General features: G+C 47.9%; 1 protein-coding gene across 16 annotated transcripts in view; it reads right to left on the reverse strand.

Moving 5' to 3' along the window:
• PPFIBP1 (PPFIB scaffold protein 1) overlaps nt 1–14,347 on the reverse strand; it is a 97,778-nt gene extending 83,431 nt beyond the window's left edge. For 10 of the 16 annotated variants that reach the window (XM_085049111.1, XM_085049107.1, XM_085049106.1 and 7 more), the window contains exon 1: nt 14,219–14,346. The gene's annotated coding sequence lies outside the window, so the exon portion shown is untranslated. Of the gene's footprint in view, nt 1–5,566; nt 5,682–14,218 lie in introns of all 16 variants that reach the window. The other 6 variants (XM_085049103.1, XM_085049100.1, XM_085049098.1 and 3 more) reach the window with 3 other exon arrangements.
• Between the last annotated feature and the right edge of the window lie 10,283 nt (nt 14,348–24,630).

Genomic DNA, 24,630 nt, shown 5'->3' on the forward strand with positions numbered 1-24,630 from the left:
TTGTTTTGCTTCTGGATGAGTCCAAGCCCTCACTGAGCCCTCAAAATTTCCGTAAACACTCACCAAGGAAGAGAAAATGAATGACTGGCTTGCAGCACCTCATGACACACAAACCTCAATGCTTTAGCTGTTTAAAACCACCCACGCCGAGCAAAGGAATAGGCTGTAGTTACAAACTCCAAACAGCAAAAACAGTACTATTTAAGACAAAAGAGAGAAAATGGTTTTTTAAGAGCAGGACAATTCAGGCAGTTGGTATTTGCAAAAACCTTCTTCTATATGCCTCTATGCTTCTGTTTCCAAACAGTCTTTCCATACTGCAATGAATTTTGTGTAATTACTAGCTAGGTACCGAGAAACTTAATTGCACTGTATTAACAATTGAGGTTTTGACTTCCTATCCAAGGGCTCTACAACTTTTAATTAAAATTGTACTTTATGACCTTGCAAATCTAACACTGTGAAGTTGGCTCTAATAAATGCAGAGGTAACACTGAAGCCTCCATACAAGGACGCTGATACTGAGTTTAAAATAAGCTTTGTTAGTACAGATAAACCAAACAAACACACAAGAGTCCGGGGTATGGTTTTGAAAGCTGAACTTTGCACGATTCATCCTCAGTGTGTTTTCAAAGGGTCAATGAGCCACTGCAAGTCTCCTCAACTCCTTGTTTAAGCTGAGCACTTTACAACGAAGTTTTCCATCCCATTTGCAGCAGATTGAGGATTGCAGCTGCCTTCCCACAAGGCAGCCAAGCAAATGACAGAACCCAAGTGAGGTGTGACCCAACAGCACTGTAAACTCAAGGAGGGAAGAGAGCATTGAACAAGATCAGCAGGGGAGTCTGCTAACCCTGGCCAAGACTGACCATTCTCTCTGTCTGAGCATAGAGGAACCAGGTCTGATTCAAAGGGCACTTTTTACAAAGTTATAGCACTGACTTTAATGGAGCACCGCCTCAATATCCATTTCCTCCAGCCAAGGCTGGATTAGTCCCAGAAAGGCAAGTTCTGATGCTTACCTTGCACGTCATAAAAGCAGAGGGAGATGGTGCCAGGGCAAGGCTAAAGCAATTTTTAATGTTTTCCAAGTCCTTTCATGTCAGTCACAGATGCTTTATAGTCGGCGTTGTGAAGATGCAGTCTAGTCCCAAACCCTGAGGGAGAACCATCCAGACATGCATATACCCAGTGAATCAGCAGCTAGAGCTCTCTGCTCCCCCAAACAGCTGACAATTATCCCCAAGATGATGTGGAGGGGCAGGATGGGGTGGGAAAAAGAAGGAAGGTGGCTCTTTGGATGCTGCCCTTAACCTGGGCTGCAGGGAGAGGTTCACCCCATGGCACGGCATCCCACTGCCCTCCTGCTCCAGACTGCCTGGCCAGGGGGAAGAAGGGCTGTGCTGCAGGCAGTTCCATCAGGCAGGCAGCTCCCGTGGGCAGCCACCGGCTCCAGTGGGGTGAGATTGCTCTGGGACAGAGAGGGCAGCAGGGAGCACTCCTGCAACCCCTCGCCAGTCGTCCCCTCCACCTTTGCTCCATCTAAATTTGATGGAACTGATCATTTGGGTGAGTGCAGATGTCAAAGCAAACTTAAAGCCCCATGTGGCATTATAGCTGCAATGGCTAAGAAACAATTTTAGCAAAGAATAGGGCTTTCTGGAAAGCAGAGCCAGGGAAACAACAAATAAAAGCCCCTATGATTGTTCCCACTGATCCTTCTCAGTAGCCATTTCATTACATCACTATTTTCCTAACTAATAAAGGTCAAACTATAATTTTTATTATTTTAGATTTATAGTTTCTCTCAAAGAGAGAGGCATTCTTATGCCAGGAAGAAGCAAAGAGGAGATTTATTTGCCCTGAAGATACCACAGCAAACTTAGTTCAGAATTAAAAAAACAAGGAAACCATTATTTCCCCAGCCTCCTTAAAAAAGGGAGAGAACAGTGAACAAGAAGCCAAGATTATCAGCAGACAGAAGAAGAAAAAAAAAAACCCAAACCCCAAAACAAAACCAAATTGAAGAAAAAGAGCAATAAGAGCCTTTGTTCCCAGGAAATCCTTGTAAAGAATTGAGGAGACTCCAAGCGATGCAGCTGTACTTCCTGTGACCTGCAGTGCTCAGTTTGGGAACACAAGGAAGGTCACAGCCTGGGGACAGCTCGGCACAGCCACGCTGCACACAGAGTGCTCAGCACAGGAACCCCTCAAACCAGCTGGGACATCCTGGGGCTGCAGGAGCAGGGAAACACAGAGCTTCCCAGCTGTCCTGCACAGGGGACCTGCTCAAGTCACACGTGGGATTCTCTCAGGACTCAGAGCTGGGGTTGTTCAGCCTGGAAAAAAGAAGGCTCCAGGGAGACCTTAAAGCACCTCCAGAGAGAGCTGGAGACGGATTTTTACCAGGATATGTACTAACAGGACAAGGGGGAATAGCTTTAAACTGGAAGAGTATGGGGTTAGGGTTAGGGTTAGACAGGCAAGACAGGAAGGATTGAAGGAAGAACACCACAAATGACACACATTTCCCGGTGTGCCCATGGAGGGCAGGGACATGCACTTGCAGGATGGACAGCATGGCAGGTGGCACTGCCAGGTGGCACTGCCAGCTCCCAAAGCCAGCAGGGTCCCCTGCCCTGCAGCACCTCAGGCAGGGCTCTCACGACCCAACAAGTCCAGTCCCCCTACATTCCCTGGGTGACCTGCTTCCTTGCCCCTTACTTCCACACCCAAGGAGTTCAGCAGCAGAGACCCCACCACCCCTTCGGTACCAGGGCATCCTCCTCCCTTCCCCAACCATCTCCCTAACAGCTTGCTCACACAAAAGGGACATCAGCAAAGGCATCTCCATTTAGATCATCACTGGGTCTCCATCCCCAACAACCTCTCTCTTCCAGAAACACATGGCAACTCAAACCATGCAAAGCTGAAGTCTCTCTAGAAGCAGAAGTGGTACTTTCATTTGCTCTAGCAGGTATTTCATGCACTGCATTCCTACTTCTCACTCTGCTTACAGCGAGTAACACCTCACCCACACATGGCTCCATGTCTTAGGGCAAAGAGATAACAAACCCAGTAAGGCTCAGAGGGAAGGTGGTAGGACCCCATTCCTTCCTTTAACACAGAGACAGACCCCATTTTGCTCCTAATTGCACACACTGCAGGAGCTACATGAACACAGCTGGATCTGAGGAAAGGAAATGCTGTTCCTCACCATGTGCAACAGTAAAGCCAGGCCTAATTACCACAGCCGTAGGAAAATGATACAGAACATTTTTAGTAAGAAGAGAAATTAACTGCAATATCACAGCCAAATTCCAATTTAGCATCAGCAGTCCAGCTGGATACACTGTCCTAAACAACTGGGTAACCAATCCTAAACTACTGCCATGTGTGCTGTAGCGTCCCTACCCTTTTCTGTCGTAGAATGAGCTCAGTAGGAATGGCCCAACAAGGATCAAAGTCCAACTCCTGGCCCTGTACAGGACAGCCCCAAAAATCCTACCCTGTGCCTGACAGCATTTGTTGTCCAAACGCTCCTTGAACTCTGGCAGCCTTGGAGCCATGACCATTCCCTGGGGAGCCTGTTCAGTGCCCACCACCCTCTGGGGGAAGAACCTTTTCCTGATATCCAACCTAAACCTCCCTGACGCAGCTCCAGCCATCCCCTGGGTCCTGTCCCTGAGAGGTCAGCACAGAGCAGAGATCAGGGCCTGCCCCTCCTCTCCCCCTCGTGAGGAAGCTGCAGAACTGCTGTGAGCTCTGATCTCAGTCTCCTCCAGCTGAACAACCAAGTGCCCTCAGCCCCTCCTCATGTGGCTTCACCTCCAGGCCCTTCCCCATCTTCATGTCCCTCTTCTGGATACTCTCTGAGAGCTTTACATCCTTCTTATATGGTGGCTCTCAAAACTGCAGTCCTTCCCCTCAAAAAGAGGCACTGAGATGCACCAGTACATCAAGGCAAGCCCCTACACAAACATCCCCTTGTTTCAACTCCCTCTGCAATTCCAGGTGCCCCACAGTCAGCTCAGCCCTGCCTAGCCAGGGCAGGCCCAGCTCTGCTGCCTGTTTCTCTGCTGCCATGCCCTGGAGTGATGCACACACACACGCCAAGCACAACACGTATGTTCTGACAGCTGCATTTCCACACCAGTGCCACATTCCACCAGGAGAAAAGTTACTTCCTAGGACAGCACAGGACAGAGTGTCAAACAGCTTCTCTACACAGAAATGCAACAGGGAGAGACACTTGTTGCAAGAAAGCTAAAGACACAGCAATTACAGTTTTTGTTCATCATATCTCCGCGGTGTTTTCACTGGTGAATGAATAAATTATCATTTACAGCAAAGACAAGATTTCCAGTTGGAGGTTATTTACTTTCACCTCAGTCACAGCAGCCCTGGCAAGCCAGATGATGTACAAGCCAAGCAGCAAGTGCTCGCATGCTGGGAACTGTTCAAACAGGAATAATTCAATCTTTTTGTAGCCTCACCCTGGCTAATTTGCCACAAGCTGTCTCTTTTCAGATGCTACATGAAACACGAGAGAAAAACCAAGCTGGATTAAGCTGGTCCGCTTATAATCAGTTCATCTACTGAGCGTTCAGGTCAGCTCGTTTTCTATGTAAAACAAATTCACTTTTTCAGCTTCACAGGGTTTAAGGAACAAAAATTTATTGCAGTAACCAAACATTGCTCACCGGACAAGCGTGCAGTGATTGCTTAACTAATGCAAACGATTTTCAGTCTGCGTGCAAGGAATGCATGGGATAATTCCAGGGCACTCTCTTCCACCAGCATTTTACAAGTACTTTTTAGGTAGCTATGGAGACGTTACAGCCTTTTTCATTTTGCTGTCATAACCAGACAGCTATTGATTTCTTTGCAAAATGCCTTGGAAGAGTGGGGAAAGGAGGGGGAGTTTCAAGCACCGCAAAGTCTGAAAGTAACAGGCTGATGAAAATGGGAACAGATTTCAGATGGAGATATCAGCATGGAGGCTCCTTGCAAAAGATAGCCTTGAATCTGGTTCTGCTTTAGTACTTCTGTAAAAAAGGAGATAAACATACACACATGTGACAGGGATTGTCTCCCAACAAGCTCCAAAAGGAAAAACATTTCCAGCTACCACTGCCATCGCCCTGCACCAAAGGAGGTCCTCCCCAAGGCCGGGCTGTGGTTTTGCTCCAACACAAATATCTCTGGAGGCATGGTAGGACTCCATTCTCACAATCCTGCTGGGCTACAAGATGTTGCCTCTCCCTCTAAGAAGGTTACATGGAAGACTCAACCCTGACAGGCCTTGCAGGTAATCAGTGCTTCCTCTCCACCCTCGCCAAGCATTACAGTTTTGGGATGGGCAGCTCTGCATTTCACTCTCCTTCCAACCACAGCCCAAGAGCTTGCTGTGAGCTAAGCAGTGCTGGTCCTCAGCAGCTGATTCTGCCCAAAATGGTGCTGAGAGAAATGCTTTTCACCTTACTGACCCTTGACGATAAAGCACTCCTGCATATGCAGATTTAAGACTGCACATCATGACAAGTCTGAAACATGAGATACTGACCTGGAAAACTCTGTGTCACACAGATAAGGACGTGCAAATAATCATGGATTTAGGTCTCGTTCAGAAACTCCCTCTGTAATGAGAACAACAGACCAGGCTCTGAACAGATACTTCCCTTTGGATAAAACAGAAAGGAAAGCCTGTTCAACCAAAACATTTTTCTGAAATTCACCTTAGACCCAGCCCCAACAATGGAGCCAGAACATGCAGAATTATCTCTACCACAAGCTGCAGGAAGTTTACTGGCACCACCCTGAAAACAAATCTCAATCTTCTCATCTCCACTCTGCGTTTACAGCCTCGTGACTGCTCACCAAAAGGACACTCTCAAGCTCTGCTGCAAATGCAAAGAGATGCTGCTGTTGCAGAACAAACCCATTACTGCTCTGTCCACCTAACACCCATCCAGACATGCAGCCACATCTTCAACAATGCTTTTTTAACTTGCATGAAGGCTTGAAAGGGGGGAAGAATTAATCATCCTCTAAGCTCCCCAGGAAGCTGGCTGAGGACAGACAATGCCATGGGGCAACCCCAGGACTTGCCCCATCCCGCAGCCAGCTGCTCCCAGATGTTTCTACCACCCCAGCACTGCCAGCAACATCCCAGCTTTAGAGCAGTACCACAAATCTGGTCATACTACCCACCAGCCCAGCACAGGAGGTCCAAAACCAGCACCAGAATGAGTGTGGAAATCTCTGAGAGGATGCTTTTGGCTAGGATCTGTTAGTTACATGTTTCACATCCAAGAGAAGGTGTACACCAAGGTAAGCCACTATATGCTCCTTATGGAGGAGAAGAAAACAAACAGTAAACCAAACAAAAATCATGCAATATAGGAAAAAAATTCCAAACTTTCTTTATAAAAATACAAAAGAAATCTTAGAGCCAATTTAGACTTAGCCAAGAAACATAAATATGCATTTCTGAACTTTCCCCTGTGATGTTTCCTTTACAAACATAACAAATTAAAAGTGCTGTCACAAATTAAAGCAGCTTTGGTTAAGTGGAGGGAAAAAAAATGCTGATGGCTCTAAGATCCAACTGACAAGCCTTTTCAAGTCTGCTCTGATGCAAAACCAACCTCACAGGGATTTAAATTAAGAGTAAAGAAACATCTTCCTTTGCTTAATCCTGGTTTGGAAGCAGGACAGAGGATACTACAACAAAGCCAGCACCTGAACCCACCAGGAGCCATCTAGCTGCCACACGCCCTCCTGGAGATCAGCTGCTCAACACACCCAGCTCTTCTTCCACAAGAGCCTCACTCCAGTGTGCCAACAGCTGTGGGCAGGAATGGGGAACACTCAGTGTGCCTTGGCTGCTCCAGCATATCCTCCCCTCCCTCTCTGCAGGCCACTAACCCCATGACATTGCCTATGATGCACACCCAGCTCCAGGAGAACAGCCATTCGAACTTGGATCTTGAGGGAAGCCACCAGGGACAGCTACAGCCTTCAGCTGCAATGTGGAAGTTCTCTCTTGCACCACAGAGGTCCCCAGGGCACAGATCACACAGAGTATATGTCAGCTAAGGAATGGAGTACCTTGCTTTTTCTGGGGAGGATGAAATTTCTGTCTGGTTCTTCAAAAGGGAGCTCTGTGTACCAGCTCTCTGCCACCACTTAACCAAAGTCTACCAGAGATGCTTCCAGGGCAGGAGGGAGAACAAAAAGGTTGAGCATCACAGCCATCAAACCACCACCTCCCACGTGTTTTCCAGCTTGGAATGCAGCTTCCAGCACCAGGAATGTTCCCTGTTCCCACACAGCCACAGCCTCACCCACAGCCCAGCCTTGGCCTGCCCCTGCACCCTGCAGCTCTCAGAGACAGCACACTCCTCACCAGGCTGGGGATGGACAAAGATGAATCCATGCTACTTTTAGCACAGGTTTAAAAAACCTAAACCAGGAGAGTAGAAAAGATGCTTCGAATCCATAGGAAATGGTTGCAGAATCATGTAAAACACAACCACACAGCTGACATCTACAAATACATGCTCAAGCTAACAAGATCATCCCCAAGGTATGTTCTCCCTTTTCTTGTCTCCACAGCATTTCTTCCATAGGAGTAACCTACCTGATCCAAGCCTAACAGAGAACAGACTCTGGCAGTCTCCATATGGCCAGAGTGATTTCTACCAGCCCATGGCAGCTCTGTAAGGAGACAGTCAAGCTCTACAGAACCCAAGATCACAACTGCTACAACCACGTGAGATCACAACTATCTTCAGAAAGGCAAAAACAGCTCAGGGTGTTTTCACAACAAAGATACTCTTCTCACTCGATCTTCAATACAGACATTAATTAGCAGCATGACACTCTGCAGAACTTTAATTTCATCCTACAGACACCTTCACATGCCAGCCTCACAACGCCCAAAACCATGGAGACCAGCCTCCAAATGGGCTGCAGCTTCTTCTCCCAATCCCTTCCACTCTGCATGACTAAATACTCTAATACACTGCGTGACTAAATCCCTTACACTCTGGGCTAGTCTAAGTAGATAATTTCCTTCAACAGTGCTCACACCTTTCCCATGTTTCACAAAGGCTGTATTTCTGTCAAAACTTCATACCTGGCTGTGGCTAGTGAGTACACATATGGTAGAGAGAAAATATCAAGCCAAGCTTCAGTGAAACAGTCTTTCTGGATTACTCTGGACCCTTTGAACAGACTCAGCCCATGAAACACAAAGCTGGGAAAGAACCAGACCCCCATGACCACGCCTGCTGACAGGGCAGATGGACAGCTGTGTGCACAGCTGCCACAGCTCCAAGGAAAGGAACTGCCCATCCTCATCCCCCAAACAGATCCTGCTGCCGATTGGGTAAATGCACGTGTGTTCTTGTTTCTGTCCTCCATAGAGGGCACAACAATGAAGGATTTGAGAATGAGGAGGCTGGGGGGCTGTTTGTTTGGCAGTTTGTTTGCTTTTACAGTTATCTTACAGTTATTTTAACAGTTATTTTTCTGTTACCAACTAAAACTGAGTGTGTTGTATCTCCCTTCATAATCACTGCAGTGTCTGTGAACTATCTGGGGTTATATTCTACACTGACATACAAAATGTACCCTGTTTTTCCCTAGGTTTTTGCTTCAGAACTGATCAGTCTGAGACCAGGCAGGGAAGACCAGACCACTATAACTTCCTCTTACTTTGATATGTCTGTAACAGGGCAAGAGAAGTAAAGTTCTCCGAAATCCATCACATTTGGAGCCACGAAAACTGTTGGATTTAAAAGATGCTGATTCACAGTAGTGGTTATCCGATTTTTTTCCCATCTGTGACACAATTAGACAGCTGTCTGGCAGCACAGAGATGCTCCACTTTGGAGTTCAGATGCTGCAGCAGCCAGCTCAAGTCTCAGCCTTCAGTTTTCCACTAATATTTAGGGGAAAAGCCTATATAGAAAGATGCAAGTGCAAACAAACTTTTGGATCAGCATACCTGACCTTGGAGCCTTTTGAGCACAGGTAGCATTGGACAAGAGGATTTTATTAACGCCAGAGTTACAGCACTGTGCCTGCTAGAACAGTGATTACCATCAAAATGTATGCAAATGTCTGCTTAAAGTCACTGGTTTTGTTATTTTTATCTCCCCTCAAACACCACAAGCTAGAGACTGCTGAAGTGGCCTCTGGTCCTGCTCTTTGACACAACTTGCACTGCTCAACGATGCAGAGCCATAGAAGGAAACAGGAGCATCCTCACCTCACCACAAACAATTCCTCCCAGCCAGAACCTCTAGTGAGGTGCACTGTCCTGAAGGATCAGCTCTGTCAGCACAAAGGGACCAAGCAATCCACATACAGAGCCCACAGAACTCCCACCCAGCAGATATGTTGGTTTGGCAAGGCTGGACTACACAGCCCAACCTCTTCTCAAGTTCTCCACCTGTCTCCCTCATTGCATTACCCCAGGTTGGGGCAGTGGGGCTGGAAAGTGCCCAGCAGAAAAGGACCTGGAGGTGCTGGTGAACAGGGGCTGAACATGATCCCACATTTGCCCCGGTGGGCAAGAAAACCAGTGGCACCTGGCCTGGGTCAGCAGTGGTGTGGCCAGCAGGACCAGGCCAGTGACTGTCCCTCTGTCATGGGCACTGCTGAGGCCACACCTCGAGTCCTGTGTCCAGCTCTGGGCCCATCACTGCAAGATGGACATTGAGGGGCTGAGGCTCAGCCTGGAGCAAAGGAGGCTCAGGGGGACCTTCTGGCTCTCCACAACTCCCTGACAGGAGGAGACAACCAGGGGGGTGTCAGGCTCTGCTCCCAGGGAACAAGGGACAGGACAAGAGGAAACGGCCTCGAGCTGTGCCAGGGGAGGGTCAGGTTGGATATCAGGAGGGATTTCTTCACTGAAAATGTGGCCAGACGTTGGAAGGAGCTGTCTCAGGAGGTGGTGGAGTCCCCATCCCTGGAGGTCCAAGCAAGGACTGGACGTGGCTCTCAGTGCTCTGGGCTGGGTGACAAGGTGGTGACTGGTCTGAGGTTGGGCTCAATGATCTTGGAGGGCTTTTCAAACCTAACAGATGCCGTGATTCTATGACTGATGAGAAAGATGACCCAGGCAGGGGCAGGGAATTTAGCTACAACAGGCTGCAAAACCTGTATCAAAATACAGTTCCACTGAGGAAAAAAGTCAGCTCTTTACACAATTGGTTTATCTTGGCCTTTTAACAGAAACAGAAGCACAGCCAATGGAAAAAGGAGAAAGCTTTAACCCACCACACTTTCTTTGTGTACAGCAGACGTCACACAAAGCTGTCTGGAAACTAGAGGACAGCAGGAAATTTTATGTGCCCATAGCAAGGGCAATACACAGCATGGGCAAGCAAATCCAGAGTGATGACTGAATTATTAATGGGAAATGCCAACCTTTAAGTTGTACAAATAAAGTACTATTTTGGCAGCAAACACTACTAGAAAAGTAACAAACAGCCACTGCCTTCAGTATGAGCTAAGCCAACACACAGGTCAATTAGTGAGACACGGGTGGGGCAATAAAGAGAAGGGAAAAGAGGAATGCATCATTCCCTGCCTCTCGAGGTGTGCTCTCAGCTGAGCACCCTCCCTAAGAAGAGGGAGATCCAAAGCAAAGATCCCACCAGAAACCCACTGAGAGATGTCAGGACTTATTGTGATCTCCTGCTGAAGCCTCAAACTGGAAACACACAACAACTGCAGGTAACAAACCCATGGCAAGAGAAACATTGACCTCCAAGAGGACCAAGTTTTCAATCTGGCTTAGATGCTGACTTTTCCAAACACAGGGAAAGAGATGTAATCTCTGGGGAATAGTACAGAACCTTTTCTGTGTGATGCAAAGGTTAATGCTTGCAAACCACACATATCCAAAGAGCTGCTTGTGATTTCTGAAGCTGACATTAAATGACCACCCTGTCTTCATTGAGCCAGGGTGGGAATTTATAGCAAATGCTAAATAAACATGAGGGCATAAACACCAGCAGTAAGCATGAGGCAAGGCAACGTAGCTCACCTCTGCTGGGCTGGATCCAAAAGCAAAGTCACTAATGGGATGACTAATGGGATGACTAATGGGATCTCACAATTACAAATGGGGGAAGGGGTTCACAATTCAGCCTAAGTACAGGAAGGTATTAAGTGGTTTTATTTATGAAGGTATTAAGTGTTTTTATGTATCCTTAAAGCACAGCTGCATGCACACGTTCCACACAAGAGGAGTGAACACAACAAAACCTGTCTGAACCTTCCAATAAACCTGTTCCTTGCATTTCTAAGTTTACAGATGTGGTTTGGCCATGCAGAAATAGGTCATAATTGTACACTTTAAAGGAGCTGCATAACTTCAGTGATGCTTTGAAGCCCTGAAAATAGGTGCAGTAAACCAATTGTGTAAGGCAGGTACAAGAAGAAGCTGTCTCAGATATGCCAACCTAACCTGCACATCACCATTTATCAGCCGAGGCAAAAGTTACCAGCACCTCCTTAGGGAAGGGCGTGCAAATTCAGCAGTGGGACAAGGGTTTTACTGACCAACCCTAACAGCATAGGATGCTTTATCGCCTCCCTAAATGCTGCCTAATATTTGGGGTTCTACTTCCTCTGTTGAAAACTACAACAAAACAGCAGACACCCAAGTCAGAGGCATTTTGGGGTTTTTGTACTCCTTTTGAACCACCTCAGGAGTCAGGGAGACATTTTTGGAACATCTGTACCAGATGTGAGATCCAGCAACCTCTCCGTGCTCCCTCCACCTTCACAGAAAAACACATAATGCAAAGCACAACCAAGAGCATTAGTCAGTTACTCAGAGTTCCCAGCCACACTCCCTCGTGCTCAGGAAGCCAAAGGCCTGTTTTGATGCAATCACACCACTGACAAGAAAGTGACTAAACCTTGGTTAGTTTCAAAGCTCTTCAGGGGAAGGATTTCCACTTCACTCACCAAGTGCTCCTTTAAGTGGTTAAAGAAACATCAGAGAGCCCCCGCTTGGATGGATTAAAGAGACAAAACCTCCCGAAGGACACTGCACTGAGCACCTCCTAATACACAGCAGTGCCTGTCCTCAGGCCACTCTGACCTGACCAGAGCAGTGACCAGACTTTGTCCTGCTCATCACCGGTGAGCAATGGGACCAGACAGGCTGGCAGCACCACCTGCGAACCTCAGTCTCCCGGGAATGGCTGTCATTTCAGGAATGTTACCAATTATCCTCCTGTTGCCACAGGTCACAGGCTGAGCCTCCCCATGCACCTCCACAGACATTTTCACCAGTACCCCACTCCTTCCTGCGATGTGTGTCACACATTGTGCATCGGCAGCACAACCCAAAAAGGAGACAGGACTTGCATCTAAGTAGTAAAAAAAGATGATATTCACCGCGGTTCCCTGCCCCATGTGACATCCCTGGTTTCAAGGCGCTCCACCCTGCGTTTCAAGGACAAGCAGAAACGTTACTCACCGAGTTTTTTCCAGAGCCTGGATCTGCTGCAGACACACGTGCACAGGACAAACCAACTTAAACATTCCTCAGCACAACTCTTACACCCAGATGCAGGAAATGGATGAAATCCCAGGGCTCAAAGCAGGAGATGGGCTGCCAAAGAGGGAACCCGCTGCTCAGGGCCCCCCTCCACAGCCAGGCAAACAGGTGGGGCTCCCACTGCCCTCGGGGAGGAGAGAAACATCAGCGTCACGTTCCTGACATTGGGAACATTGATCTTAATGTGTGAGCAACGCCAGGAGCTGATCTCTCTGATACAGCTTTTCAAGAAGGTGTGCTAAATCTAAAACTCCACTGGGATGGGTACTAAGCTAAACGAGGGAGTGCTCTGGCTCTTAATTCCTTACTGATGCGAAGAAGTTAAGAGGCTAAAGTCTTTGCTGCACTTGAAACAGAGTTTAAGCAGATTTCTGCTTTTCTACTTTCCAGAGTGCCTCTCAAACCAACCTGCCATGCTGCCTCACTGAGTGCACCAGTTTTACTGAAACCCCTACTTATACCCTTCACAAATGTAAACCCTCAAGATACAGCTGCTACCTGTAATAGAAGCAATAAATCCCGAGCTGACACACTGTGACATCTTCCTCCCCAGTGTTCCACGGTGTAAGCATGGAGAATATCCCCACTTTGTGACCCATTTTTGCTGTTTATTTTTTGAAATGCAACGACACTCGTATTGCTCAATACGCTGCCACTGCAATACACTCCAGATTCTACACATGGTGCTGCTGGCAGTGGCTGCGCTTGGGCCAGACCAAGGAGAGCCAGCAGAGCCTCAGGAGGCTCAGGCACAGCCAAGCCCCAGCCTGAAACTCTTCATCTGCGTTCCTCACTCACACAGGAGCAACACATGTCACAGCACCGCCAAGCCTTTAACACCAAAACTTACTCCCTGCACACCAGAAATAACTCCGTAGGTGTAAAGCACCTTTTTACAGCTCCAGCTGCAGCCCAGCCAGGGGGTGAGCAAGCACAGCTATTGCAGCTTTTAGAAGTCACGGATCTAACAGAAACAGACCTCGAAAAAATAATTACAGGATGTAAGAACCCCAGGCCTTAAATCAAACCGAGTTTGTTAGCTCTAGATAAAACTCATAACTGCAGTTTCACAGTACCAGTGCCTGAAGCGTCCTACTAGAGCCTGGAAAGATTAAACCGGAGACTGCCAACCTCTCCCCAAAACCTCCCGCAAAGTTATGTCAGCTCCAGCACAGGAACAAGGCACAGAAGGTCGGGAGTGCCGAAAGCGCTCTCCTTGCCCTCCCAGCTGGAGGCGGCATGGGAGCAGGGACACGCAGGGGAGCAGGGACACGCAGGGGAGCAGGGACACGCGGGGGACAGGGACATGCAGGGGGGACAGGGACACGCAGGGGCACAGGGACACGCAGGGGCACAGGGACACGCAGGGGGACAGAGGCCGGCAGGATGTGGCGGGGCACAGGGACACGCAGGGGGGACAGGGACACGCAGGAGGATGCGGCGGGGCTCAGCCCCGGTTCCCTCCGCTCCCGGCACACTCCCGGCGCTCCCGGGCCATGGCGGCGGCAGAGGAGGAGCCGCCGGGGCAGGGCAGGGCAGAGCACTGCGGGGCTCATCCCGCCGGGACGCCAAGTTGCCGCAGGCACTCCGAGCGCTCTCGCAGCGGCTCCCGGGAGCTTCCCTTACCTGCGGCCGAACCGCGCAGAGCCCTCCCGGGGCGGCCGCGCCTCCGCCGGCTCCGGGCAGCCCCTGCCGCCGTCCCGCCCGCGCCGCTCCGCTCGGCGCCCGGCCCGCCCCGGGACAGCCCCGATCCGCCCCGGGACAGCCCCGATCCGCCCCGATCCGCCGCTGTGCCCGCCCGGCAGAGGCTCCGCCCGCCGCCGCTCCCGGGGCCGGCCGGGGGGAGCCGGCGTGGCGTCTGTGAGCCCCGCGTTCCCAGTGCCCCTCACGGGGAGTCACAGCCTCGCTGAGGCGGGAAAAGACCTCTGAGATCATCGAGCGCAGCCTGTGAGCGAACGCCGCCGTGCCAGCCTCACCCCGGCACCGAGAGACACGTCCAGGCTTAACACACCGCCAGGGACGGTGACTCCGCCGCCTCCTGAGGGCAGCCGGGGTGCTGTGCCCGGGCCCGGCCTGCCCTCACCGCCCCGGGCCCGGCCGCCTGTCCCGGCTCTGCGCTGGGCTCCAGCAGCCCGAGGGGCCCTGGAATCGCTCCTCGGGAAGGGCAGGGAAGGGAAGGGCTCCGGCCGCGGCCCCCGAGCAGCGAGCCCGGTGCAGCAGCTGGCAGGAGACAGCAGCCGTGCCGCCGAGCACAGCAGCCATGTGTGACACTCTGGTTCAGCCTGCAGTGCGCCCGTGCCGGGGGTTGCCTCGGTGCTGAGGGTGACCCTGGTGCGGGATTTAATGCACATATCCTTGCTCCATGCTCACGAGCATTACTCCCTCATTTATATAGTGTGAGGGACTCACTGCACTCCATCAACAGCCTCACAGCCCACGCCAAAAGCCAGCCTTGGCTTTACCACCTCCATGGCAGGAAGGTGTTCAGAGGCCTGAGGTGCTGCTCTTCAGGAGTGCAGTCAGACACATAACAGACCAAGGGCTTTGGCCAGGTCCTGCCAGCTAACTCCTCATTTGGTTTGGAGTTAACTCAGAGCTCTTCCTCACATCCCTCTCCAAAGGCTGTGTTAAAGAAGACTTGATGCTTTGTACATGGAAAAGACAATTTGTTTGTACTCTGTTTCTGACCATAACATAAAAAAGTGGAAGTTTCCATTCAAAATGGAAAGTATTGGTGACATGTTGAAAGCAAACATTTTGAATTCACAACAACGATGGGAAGATACCGTTTGCTTTTTAAGCGCAGTTTGCAAAGAGGACAAGTTCATCCAAAATACTTTTTTTTTGGTAAGTTACTAGCCTGTCACTTTGGCCACATAGCTCCAGTGTGTCTCAGGGTAAACAGCAGGACTGAGTTTTATACTATGAGAAAAGAAAGCTAGTTTAAATATACCTGGGTTCCTTTGGTATCTTTTATTTCTACTACCTCTGCTCTATTTCTAGTACCTCTGTTTCAAAACTTTGGTGCCTAACTATGGTTCTGATGCTCTGCTGCTAGTCTGTTTGCCCATCCTCCTCAAATCTTCATCAGCTCTCCAGCAAATGTTACCAGTTTTCTGTCAGCTGATGGGTAAGTGCTGATCACGCTCCAGGTCACACCAGGCTGAATCACAGGGATCCCACTGCAGCACTCCATCCTTCCTGAAAGGGCTGGACTTGGACTTGCCCTGTAACAAGCACTAGGAACAAATATTGATCCACTATTCTGCAGCCTTTATTTTTTGAATTGAATGGTCTGTTGATTCAGTTTTTTGCATTTTGATTTTTTAATCCAGAAACTGAAGACCTTTATTAAATAACTTCATGCAGAAGGGCTTCATTTGTCAGGATGTCATGAGAGATCTCTGAAAACAAATCTGAGTAGACAGAACATTTCAAACAACTGTTTAGATTCTTTCATCAAAGAAAATACCTTTGCAAGTTAAGACACATCTCTGATAAGGCTTTCTGGTGTACTTATCTCTCATCTCCCAGAATAGCTTAGCCCTTTTTGCTCCAGGCTGGTTTGCAAGGAATGGTTGGTTTTCTCCACCTTTGTGAAAATGCAGCAGCCTTTGAGAAGGCAAACAACTTGCTCGTCCCTCCTGTGAAGGCTTGGGGAGGTAACAAGGAGTAAGAGCATTTTCCAGCATTGTTCACTCTTTGAGGAGGTGAAGGAAAAGAGCTTTTCCCTCACTTTGCACTGGGAACATGCACCGTCTCCGTGGTTACAAATCAATAAATGGCATTAAGCCCAGTGTTTCCAGAGCTGTCGGAGGCATTTTGAGGGTCAGTGTGCACTTTCTTACAGGATGTTCTTTGGGCAGTACTTCCCAACTCCCACACACTCACAGCGTGGTATGGCCAGGGGTGGTGTCCTAATGCAGTTGATTTTCAGCAGGATCACTGGGGTGAGTAGACGAGCTCCAAGATCCCTGGCACAAAGCAGGTGATATTGAGAAAAAATTGTCCCCAGTGAGGGTGCTGAGGCCCTGGCACAGGCTGCCCAGAGAAGCTGTGGCTGCCCCTGGATCCCTGGCAGTGTCCATGGCCAGGCTGGATGGGGCTCTGAGCAGCCTGGGACAGTGGAAGGGGTTGGAATTGGATGATCCTTGAGGTCCCTTACAACCCAAGCCATGCTCTAATTCTATGATTCTATCAGTGCTAGCTCACAGGCAGGGTACTGAAATACAGTAACAAGCCATGTACGTCACCGCCAATTATTCATAAATTTTTTTTTTTTTGTAAGTAAATTCATCACCTTGTTGGGTCCCAAAGGTTTTCCTTTAGACCAAACCCAGCCCCCAAAATACAACAGCTGAAAGAGCTGAGGGATCTCCTTCCCAAAAGACAATGGTTTCCTACCCAGGCTGTGCATGGCTTTCACTTCAGGACAGCTCAGAAAGTGGATTCAGTGAGTCCTTCTTTTTATTCCCTGCTGGGTATTAACCCCCAAGCTGAGCCAGGGTGTTTCAGGTCAGGGCTCCACCACTGACACTCCTGGCACAGTTGTGTCAGTCAGAGCTGTGATGAGATAACATCCTCTGAAGGCAGAGCTATGCCAGCAAAAGCCTCTTGTGCAGATGGAGGTATAAGCAGAGAAAATGGTGCTTTTGTCCTGGGAGCTTATTTCTCTTGAGGGAACTGGAATTCACTCTCTCACAGCACCGTTTTACTGTTAAGAGCCATTATCTTAGAAATGTTTGCTCTTCTGACCAGCTATTGTAGCTGGGCTGTCAAAGCTCTCCTGGCTTTCAGCTACCTGAAGTATCCTGACTGCTAAATACTCAACAGAGCAAATTGTTTTAGCCAAAGCCTTGAGCTTCAGTGTGACACTATGTTCAGTCCTGGGACAAAGCACTGCACAAACAAATTCTAGCTGTCAAATCCATAACTGAACCTTTCTCATGTTTAAATTCCCCTCCAATCCCTTCCTGAAAAGGAGAGGAGAGATTCAGTGCCCAAAGGATTCCTACTCCACAGCAGCTGAAGTACAAAGTGCTCCCAAACTGTACCCCCCAAACAGTCAAACTTCTGACCTTGGCTGTCCTGTCCCTGGGTCTCCCCACAGAATTTGAAAACACCAGTCAAAGTCTTGGCTCTGCTGCAAAGTTTCAGGTGTAAAGTTTCTCCGTCCTGAAGTTTCTGGTTTAAACCCCCCAAAAGCAGAAGACCATTTTAAAAAATGACCAATCTGCCCCACCCAGCACCTGGGATTGTTTCAGATGCCCAGTTTCAGATGATTGGTCTTGTGTATTTTATGTGGAACCTTGTGAAATTAGCCCCTGAAAATCAAGAAAAAGCAAACTCTACTTCCTTTTCCATTGGACAAGAAAGCTCTCCATAAAATTTCACATACCCACGAGGGTGAAAAAGTGATTAGCTGCAGAAACCTCTGCAGCATGAACACTGAGGTGAACCTCAGAGATGTGTCTGTGTACCTGGAAATCACAAAGAACAGTATTACAAAGCAGAAGGTGCTGCATGTTTTAGGTAAAATGTGAGCAAGAGAAAACCTTGTGACAAGAGCAGGAATCACATCAGGCTCAGCTGGAGGAATCCATACCATGGCAATAGCACAGTTCTTGAAAAGATTGGGTGTTCCAGACCACTGTCTTCCCATTACTCTGAGTGATTGCTGGCATTAAAAGCAGGAAAGGAAAGATTACATTTCCAGAAAGTTTTACACTCCTAAATTTCTGCAGGCCTACCAAACATTTTTTACCTCTCCCTGGAGGTCTCCCACTCCCTAAATTAGGTATAAGTGCACCTTAACTGGGCTGAAATCTTCATTAAGTTCACGTACATGTACTTGTTACAGCAATCTCTCGATTTCAGTATCAGCAGATAATTGTTACTCACACGCAGGAGAGGCTTTCTGGTATAGTCAGTGCTCGATGGAGCTGAAGAGAAACCCTTTGGGTACTCAAAGTGTTTAATTTCAAAATGCTTACCAGAGGAGTCAGGAACTGGCATAGAGGTGCCAGCAATAACTTTTCCTGGTAGACCTCGCATTGGAATGTCCCAGATAAGCACCTCTCCACTGAAATCCACACACATGGCTGGCACAGCAAGGCACATTCCTGAGTCTGTGAAGCACTGCAAAGTGTTATCAGAGCAAAGCAGGCGTGGGTGATGCAGCAGGACATAACAACCCTACCAGAAATTCCGTTTGTAGCATCTGCCTAATCTGGAGGAGACTTTCCTTCTAGCCACAGCCAAACTCATCCCTTGCACAAATCACACTGTTAATCACAGCTGACCTCACTGCCACCCTTCATCCATGCCTGGCTGCTGATGACATGCTACACCTAAGATTTGCTCCCCAGCCACTGGCATAACTCTCACTTTTCACTTCCCACTAATTCTGAGCACATACTGCTTTCATTCCTTTCAAAAACACTTTCACATTCCCATTGCCTGGGGAATTCTGTGAATATTTTCCTTAATTTTTCCTCGAGTTTCTCAGATACCCAAGTACATCTCTTAATTTGTTCTTGGCATCAACTGCTAGCTGGTAATGAAGAGCCACCAGTGCTGCTGAAGGCAATCTTTTCACAGTCCTGACAGAACCAGGCCGATAGACACTCCCCAAATCCCTCCAGCAGGGCTCTCCAGCACTGGGACAGCCATAAAGTGCCTTTCTTAAGAGGAAAACAACGCACTTCAGACATTCCTGAAATATCAGGGGCTGAGAGGGCTGAGCAGGAAGGCGACAGCATCCTGCCCAGACGGGAGCAGGAACTGCGTTTGCTTCCCATTCCCAAGAGATGCGTTCCCATCGCTTGTTCCTGGACTGACCTCTCTGGAAATGCCTTTTGCTGGTGACTCACGGAGGTGGGAAGCCAGAGCAGGCTCCCCGGCTGAGTCAGTCAGGTGGCAGGACCCAAGCAAGTTAATCACTTGAGATTAGTGGAATCTTCTGCTCTGGAGAGAGGAGAAGTGATAAGGAAAGTCTTAGGGGCTGACTGGAGTAGTCACTGAGCTGTCTCACTCTATCAGTCAGCACGGTACTTGCCATGCTCCAAGCAAAGGGACAGACAGCCATAAAACAGGGATTATTTTGTCCTGAAAGAAGGGAGAAACATGGAAAATACAGCTCCAAGAGAGCACAAGGAGATGGTGATCAATTGGTTTTGATCTCCCTCTCTCTCTCTCTCTCCCTCTCCACAGATTTTGTGCCTTAGGAATGTGGAGAAAAACGCTTTCATTTGCAGAACATACCTATTTTTTAGGTTAGATAAGACATCAAAATGATCTTTATTCTCCACTTCACTCATGAGCCCTGTCTTTTTGTGTTAAGGATAAGTAGAAGAAGAAACAAAGGGATTTTAAGTGGGGACTAAAAGTCATGTCTGAGTGAATATGGCTGATAGGAACAGTTTATAAATGGAATTTCACCAAACCTATAAAATTAAAATATTTACATTATTTACTTAAAACAAACAAGTTGAGGACCATCCATGAGACTAAAAGGGTAGAAACTGAAATCACCCTTCAGTATTCCTGCTGGAAGGTGGGCAGGATTGACTGAATTATTGGAGGAATAGTTGCCTCTTCCCATTGCAAAAGAGCCTGAATCTCTCACTGAAGTCATCATACACTTGAAATCTGGATGTCATAGAATCACAGAATGCTTTGGGTTGGAAGGGACCTTAAAGATCACCAGTTCCAACTCCCTGCCATGGGCAGAGACAGCTTCCACTATCCCAGGTTGCTCCAAGCTCAATCCAGCCTGGCCTTGGACACTGCCAGGGATCCAGGGGCAGCCACAGCTTCTCTGGGCACCCTGTGCCAGGGCCTCAGCACCCTCACAGGGAAGAATTTCTTCTGCTTTTTCAGATTGCACTTACTCAACAATGTCCCTGTTAAAGCTGGCCAAACATTTTAACTTCCACCCCAGACAAAGCATTGATTTTGACATTTTGAGAGAAACAGAGCAACGCATTTGGGATGAAGAGATGAATATTTAGCATTTCCATGGAAGGAAATACTCCAAGAACACGAGCTAAGCAAAATAATATGAAAATCACAATGTCAACACCTAGCTCTTTCATGGCAATGCTCACATGTTCATCCATGGATTAGCCTGGAAAAGGTGGTAGAGTTCCAGTGAGGAGGTGAAGGCTGGGACAAAGAGCACAGGAGTTCTACCAGGCTGCAGGGTGACTCTGTCTTGTTCAGCTGTGCCTTCTGCATCCATTTTCTGTGTCCTGCTGCCACTGCAGCTCCTGCACAGGGACAAGATAGGTAGTCTGGATGCAACACACCAAGGCCTCAGAGAGCAGAAGGTCTGCTTCAGTTTCAGAGAACAGCTATGTCCATCTTCTAGAAAAGCATCTCTGAATTGTTTTGATGAAAAAGATTGTTTTCTCTTGCAGAGATTCTTTACAGAAGTTTCAAATGTAAGTGATCAAAGTAATTACTGTGGATGTTTTTTCTAATCCTGGGTTCTGGAAAGAAATATTTCAGCATTTCCAAATAGTTTAGTCTCCACTTCCCCTTACTCAGATTACTTCTTGTGTCATTTCATACAGCACTGCTATATTTGTACACAAACCACCTGAAAATAATAAAAAAAAAAAGGCAGGAAATTCAGATATGAGGCCTTCAGTTTATACACAAAACACGTGCAGAAGACTTTAAAAGATGTTTCTGTCCCTCTCAGGCATCCCAGGAATTATGTTTTCACATTTAAGATAAAACAGAAGTCAGAAGTTACCATTATCTTCTGGCAAGTGTTTTTCAAACACAGAAGTCCCTTTAATGTTTGGGAATCAGGGCTTCAGACTGGATGATTTTTAAAAATCTTGTCTTCTTTTAAAGTATAGGTCTATACTTTTACATATACATGAGTAAACACTTCAGCTGGATTCATTATTAATTCAATAGTCTACTAAAGATGTAAGCATATTTAAAATTAAGGGCAAAATTTTTACACTGAGTATTAAAACCTAAGTTCAATATACATTTTTTATATGAATGAAATAAAATTCAAGGTGAAAATCACAAACATTAGCTACTGAAGTTTTAAAGAGCATAAAATCAACCCAGCTGATGGAATTACGATCTGAACATCTGGAATAAGAATTGGCTGAAGTGAACCAGCTTTTGATAAAAGGGATTTTTCTGCATGTGCAGAGAAGATATTGGAGCTGAACAAGCTGAATAATCTGAAACAGAAATTGCAATAAGTTCAAAGCTGAGAAACTAACTGGGGAGTACCCACCAAAAACTTGTGTTCCTGGCTAAACTGTGAATAAAAGCAGGGAGTGGAAGTGCCACCTCTCTTCAGGATTACATTTTGAGGGATACTGACCAGCAGCAAGCACTTTGATTCACCAGCTATAAATTATCTGCCTAAACTGGCTAAGTTTTATAAAAAAATAGACAGAGATGAGCTTTGCATGGGTTCTTCTGTGGACAGACCAGCCTGTAATAGTCTGCCAGGTTAGTTAGATATAATAAATAAACATGTGACACAGAGGCATGTCCCTGCAGGGGACAGAGTTCCCCCTCCCCTGCAAATACAAGAGATCATGGCAATGTTCCAGTAACACAGAACAAACTATGCTGCATTTCTTCTGATAAAGTGTGATGGCAAAAGGACCTAAAAATCACAAGCCTTTCATATTCCCCATTGCCACTCAGCCCACAGAGTGCCCATGGGCAGCAGTACTCAGTGTGGGCCACCAGGGAGCTACCAAGGCTGCATTAAATGTGTGAGGGGATTTGCAAATCAAACATGTCATATTTTGCACGTAGGAAGACATTAAGACAAGCTGCCCTCCTGCTTCCCATGAAAATTCTGCAGCCAACTGCTCCTGCAGGAACAAACTGGGAGACACACATCAAAGGAGAGCTGGGAGACTGAGACAAGCCCCCAGTGACTGCAGCCAGCACAAGTTTCAGGCAGTTTCAAAACATGTGTCTCATCCAACCCAAAGGTAGCCATGGCACTCCCAAAAATGGGGTGTCAGAAGGGAGTTCTTGCTCTGCTCAGAGCTCACATCCCCTTCTCTGCCTCAGGTCTCACATCTGATTCAACCTGGAATCTGCTTTCCTCAGGAAAGCAGTGGGCACAAGTGCTGTGCAGGCCTGCCAGCAGCTTTTGGAGTGTCACAGGGGGAAGTAATTTCTGTAAATAATGATCTGAACTTCCAAATCAATGAAGTGTTATTGTGAAATGGCTGAATGAGACTCCACAGGCTATTGCTGTGGGGAGGATGGGAAGGAGAGGAGGAAGCCTGGCAGGGAGCCAGCAGGGGGAACAAGCAGAGCATACTTCCACACTGGCAGGGACTGTGCTCACGTGCACCTCAGATGGACACACACCCTTTCTAGGGACTCCAGCACTGTGGGAGAAGTTGGATTGCATGTCCTGATGTCCCTCACAAGGCCTGGGCCAGCAGCAGCAGCTCCTCCAGCAGGGCAGGATAAGGAGGGCTATTGAGGGTACAAGGATGATGAAATTTTGAACAAAACCCAGAAGCAAATCCCAGCAAGAAGAGATGCCAAGGGACACAATGGCAACCTCCTATCATATTATCCTTGTCTTTCCCCTCCATCCCTTGTTGTAACCTGTTGTAGGTATTTGTCCTGTGCTTGAAACCCTACATGAGCAGCTTCTGAAGGCAAGAACCTACAGCTGCAGGACACCAGAGTGCCTCTGTCTTGGTGAGGTAAATACTGTGCTGGTGCAGGAGGAATAAGTCCATCTCTCTGACAGCTGAAATTTCCATCTGCACTCTGTTTGGTGAGGGCTGGTATCATTTATTTGTTGGTGCCCTGAAGCAGATCTGCCTCTCTGCTTGAATGCTCCCACTTCACAAAAAAAAGCCCCTGCAGCTTTCCAGACCAGCTCTGTAGCTGGCAGGAGGGGGAAATGTCAAACTGGCACAGAATGGTATTTAAAGAGAAGCATTACCCAGCAGAGCAGGCAGGTCTGCAGGGGACATTTCTGAACCACAGCTGGGACAAACTCTGGAATAACATTTCCCTGCGTGTGCTGCAGTGCACTCACTGGGGATTTACCTGTCTTTTTGGCCATTCCTGCCACTCAGTCAAATCAGAGATTCCCCCTGGTGACAATACCAGGCTGAGGAAGACAATGCCTGTGCTGTGATTCTCTGTGGCTCTGCAAGCTGGGGAGCAGCTACAGCACCCAGGGAGGATCTCCCTCTGAGACATTTGGGCTCCTTGCACATTCCCAGCCTCTGCTACACACACCGTGTGAACCTTCTGTTCTCACCCACTTTCTGGTAATCAGGACCAACATCTAGCCTAAGCTGAGCTCTGCCTGGTGCGAATGTTCTGGAGGAGTCTTTCAATGGCAGCACTGCTCAGCTCAGTGGCTGGCTGTAAACAAGGCACTGGAAGTCCTGACTTCAGGAATCTCATTTAATAAAAACTGGGATTTTTTAAAAGAATCCCTTAATCCAAGATATATCTCACAGTAGCTGTCTGGGCAGGAATAGCTGATGAGGAAGAATGGAGAAGAGACAGCTGAGATGGGATATTACCAATATGTCCAAATATTTTAAGGGTGTGTGTCAAGAGGAGGGAGACAGGCTCTTCTCATTGGTGCCCAGTGACAAGACAAGGGGCAATGGGCACAAACTGGAACACAGAAAGTTCCATTTGAATGTGAGGAAAAATTCTTTACTGTGAGGGTGACAGAGCACTGGAAAAGGCTGCCCAAAGAGGGTGTGGAATCTCTTTCTCTAGAGAGATTCTAAACTCGCCTGGATGTGATCCTGTGCAACCTGCTCCAGATGAACCTGCCTGAGCAGAGGACTTGGACTGGGTGATCTCCAGAGGTCTCTTCCAGCTCCATCCATTCTGTGATCATCAAGGTCAGGAGCAAAATACAGGTTAGCTCCATCCCAGTGAGAGAAGCATGCAGAATCCGGTATTTCTACACACAGCCTTCTCCTAGAGATTTCAAACCCCTCTGAGCCTGAGGGAATAACAGTAATTTGCACTCTGCACACCACAAG

Source organism: Lichenostomus cassidix, chromosome 1Aa (assembly GCF_008360975.1).
Source record: "Lichenostomus cassidix isolate B80296 chromosome 1Aa, HeHo_3.0, whole genome shotgun sequence".
Lineage (NCBI taxonomy): Eukaryota > Metazoa > Chordata > Aves > Passeriformes > Meliphagidae > Lichenostomus > Lichenostomus cassidix.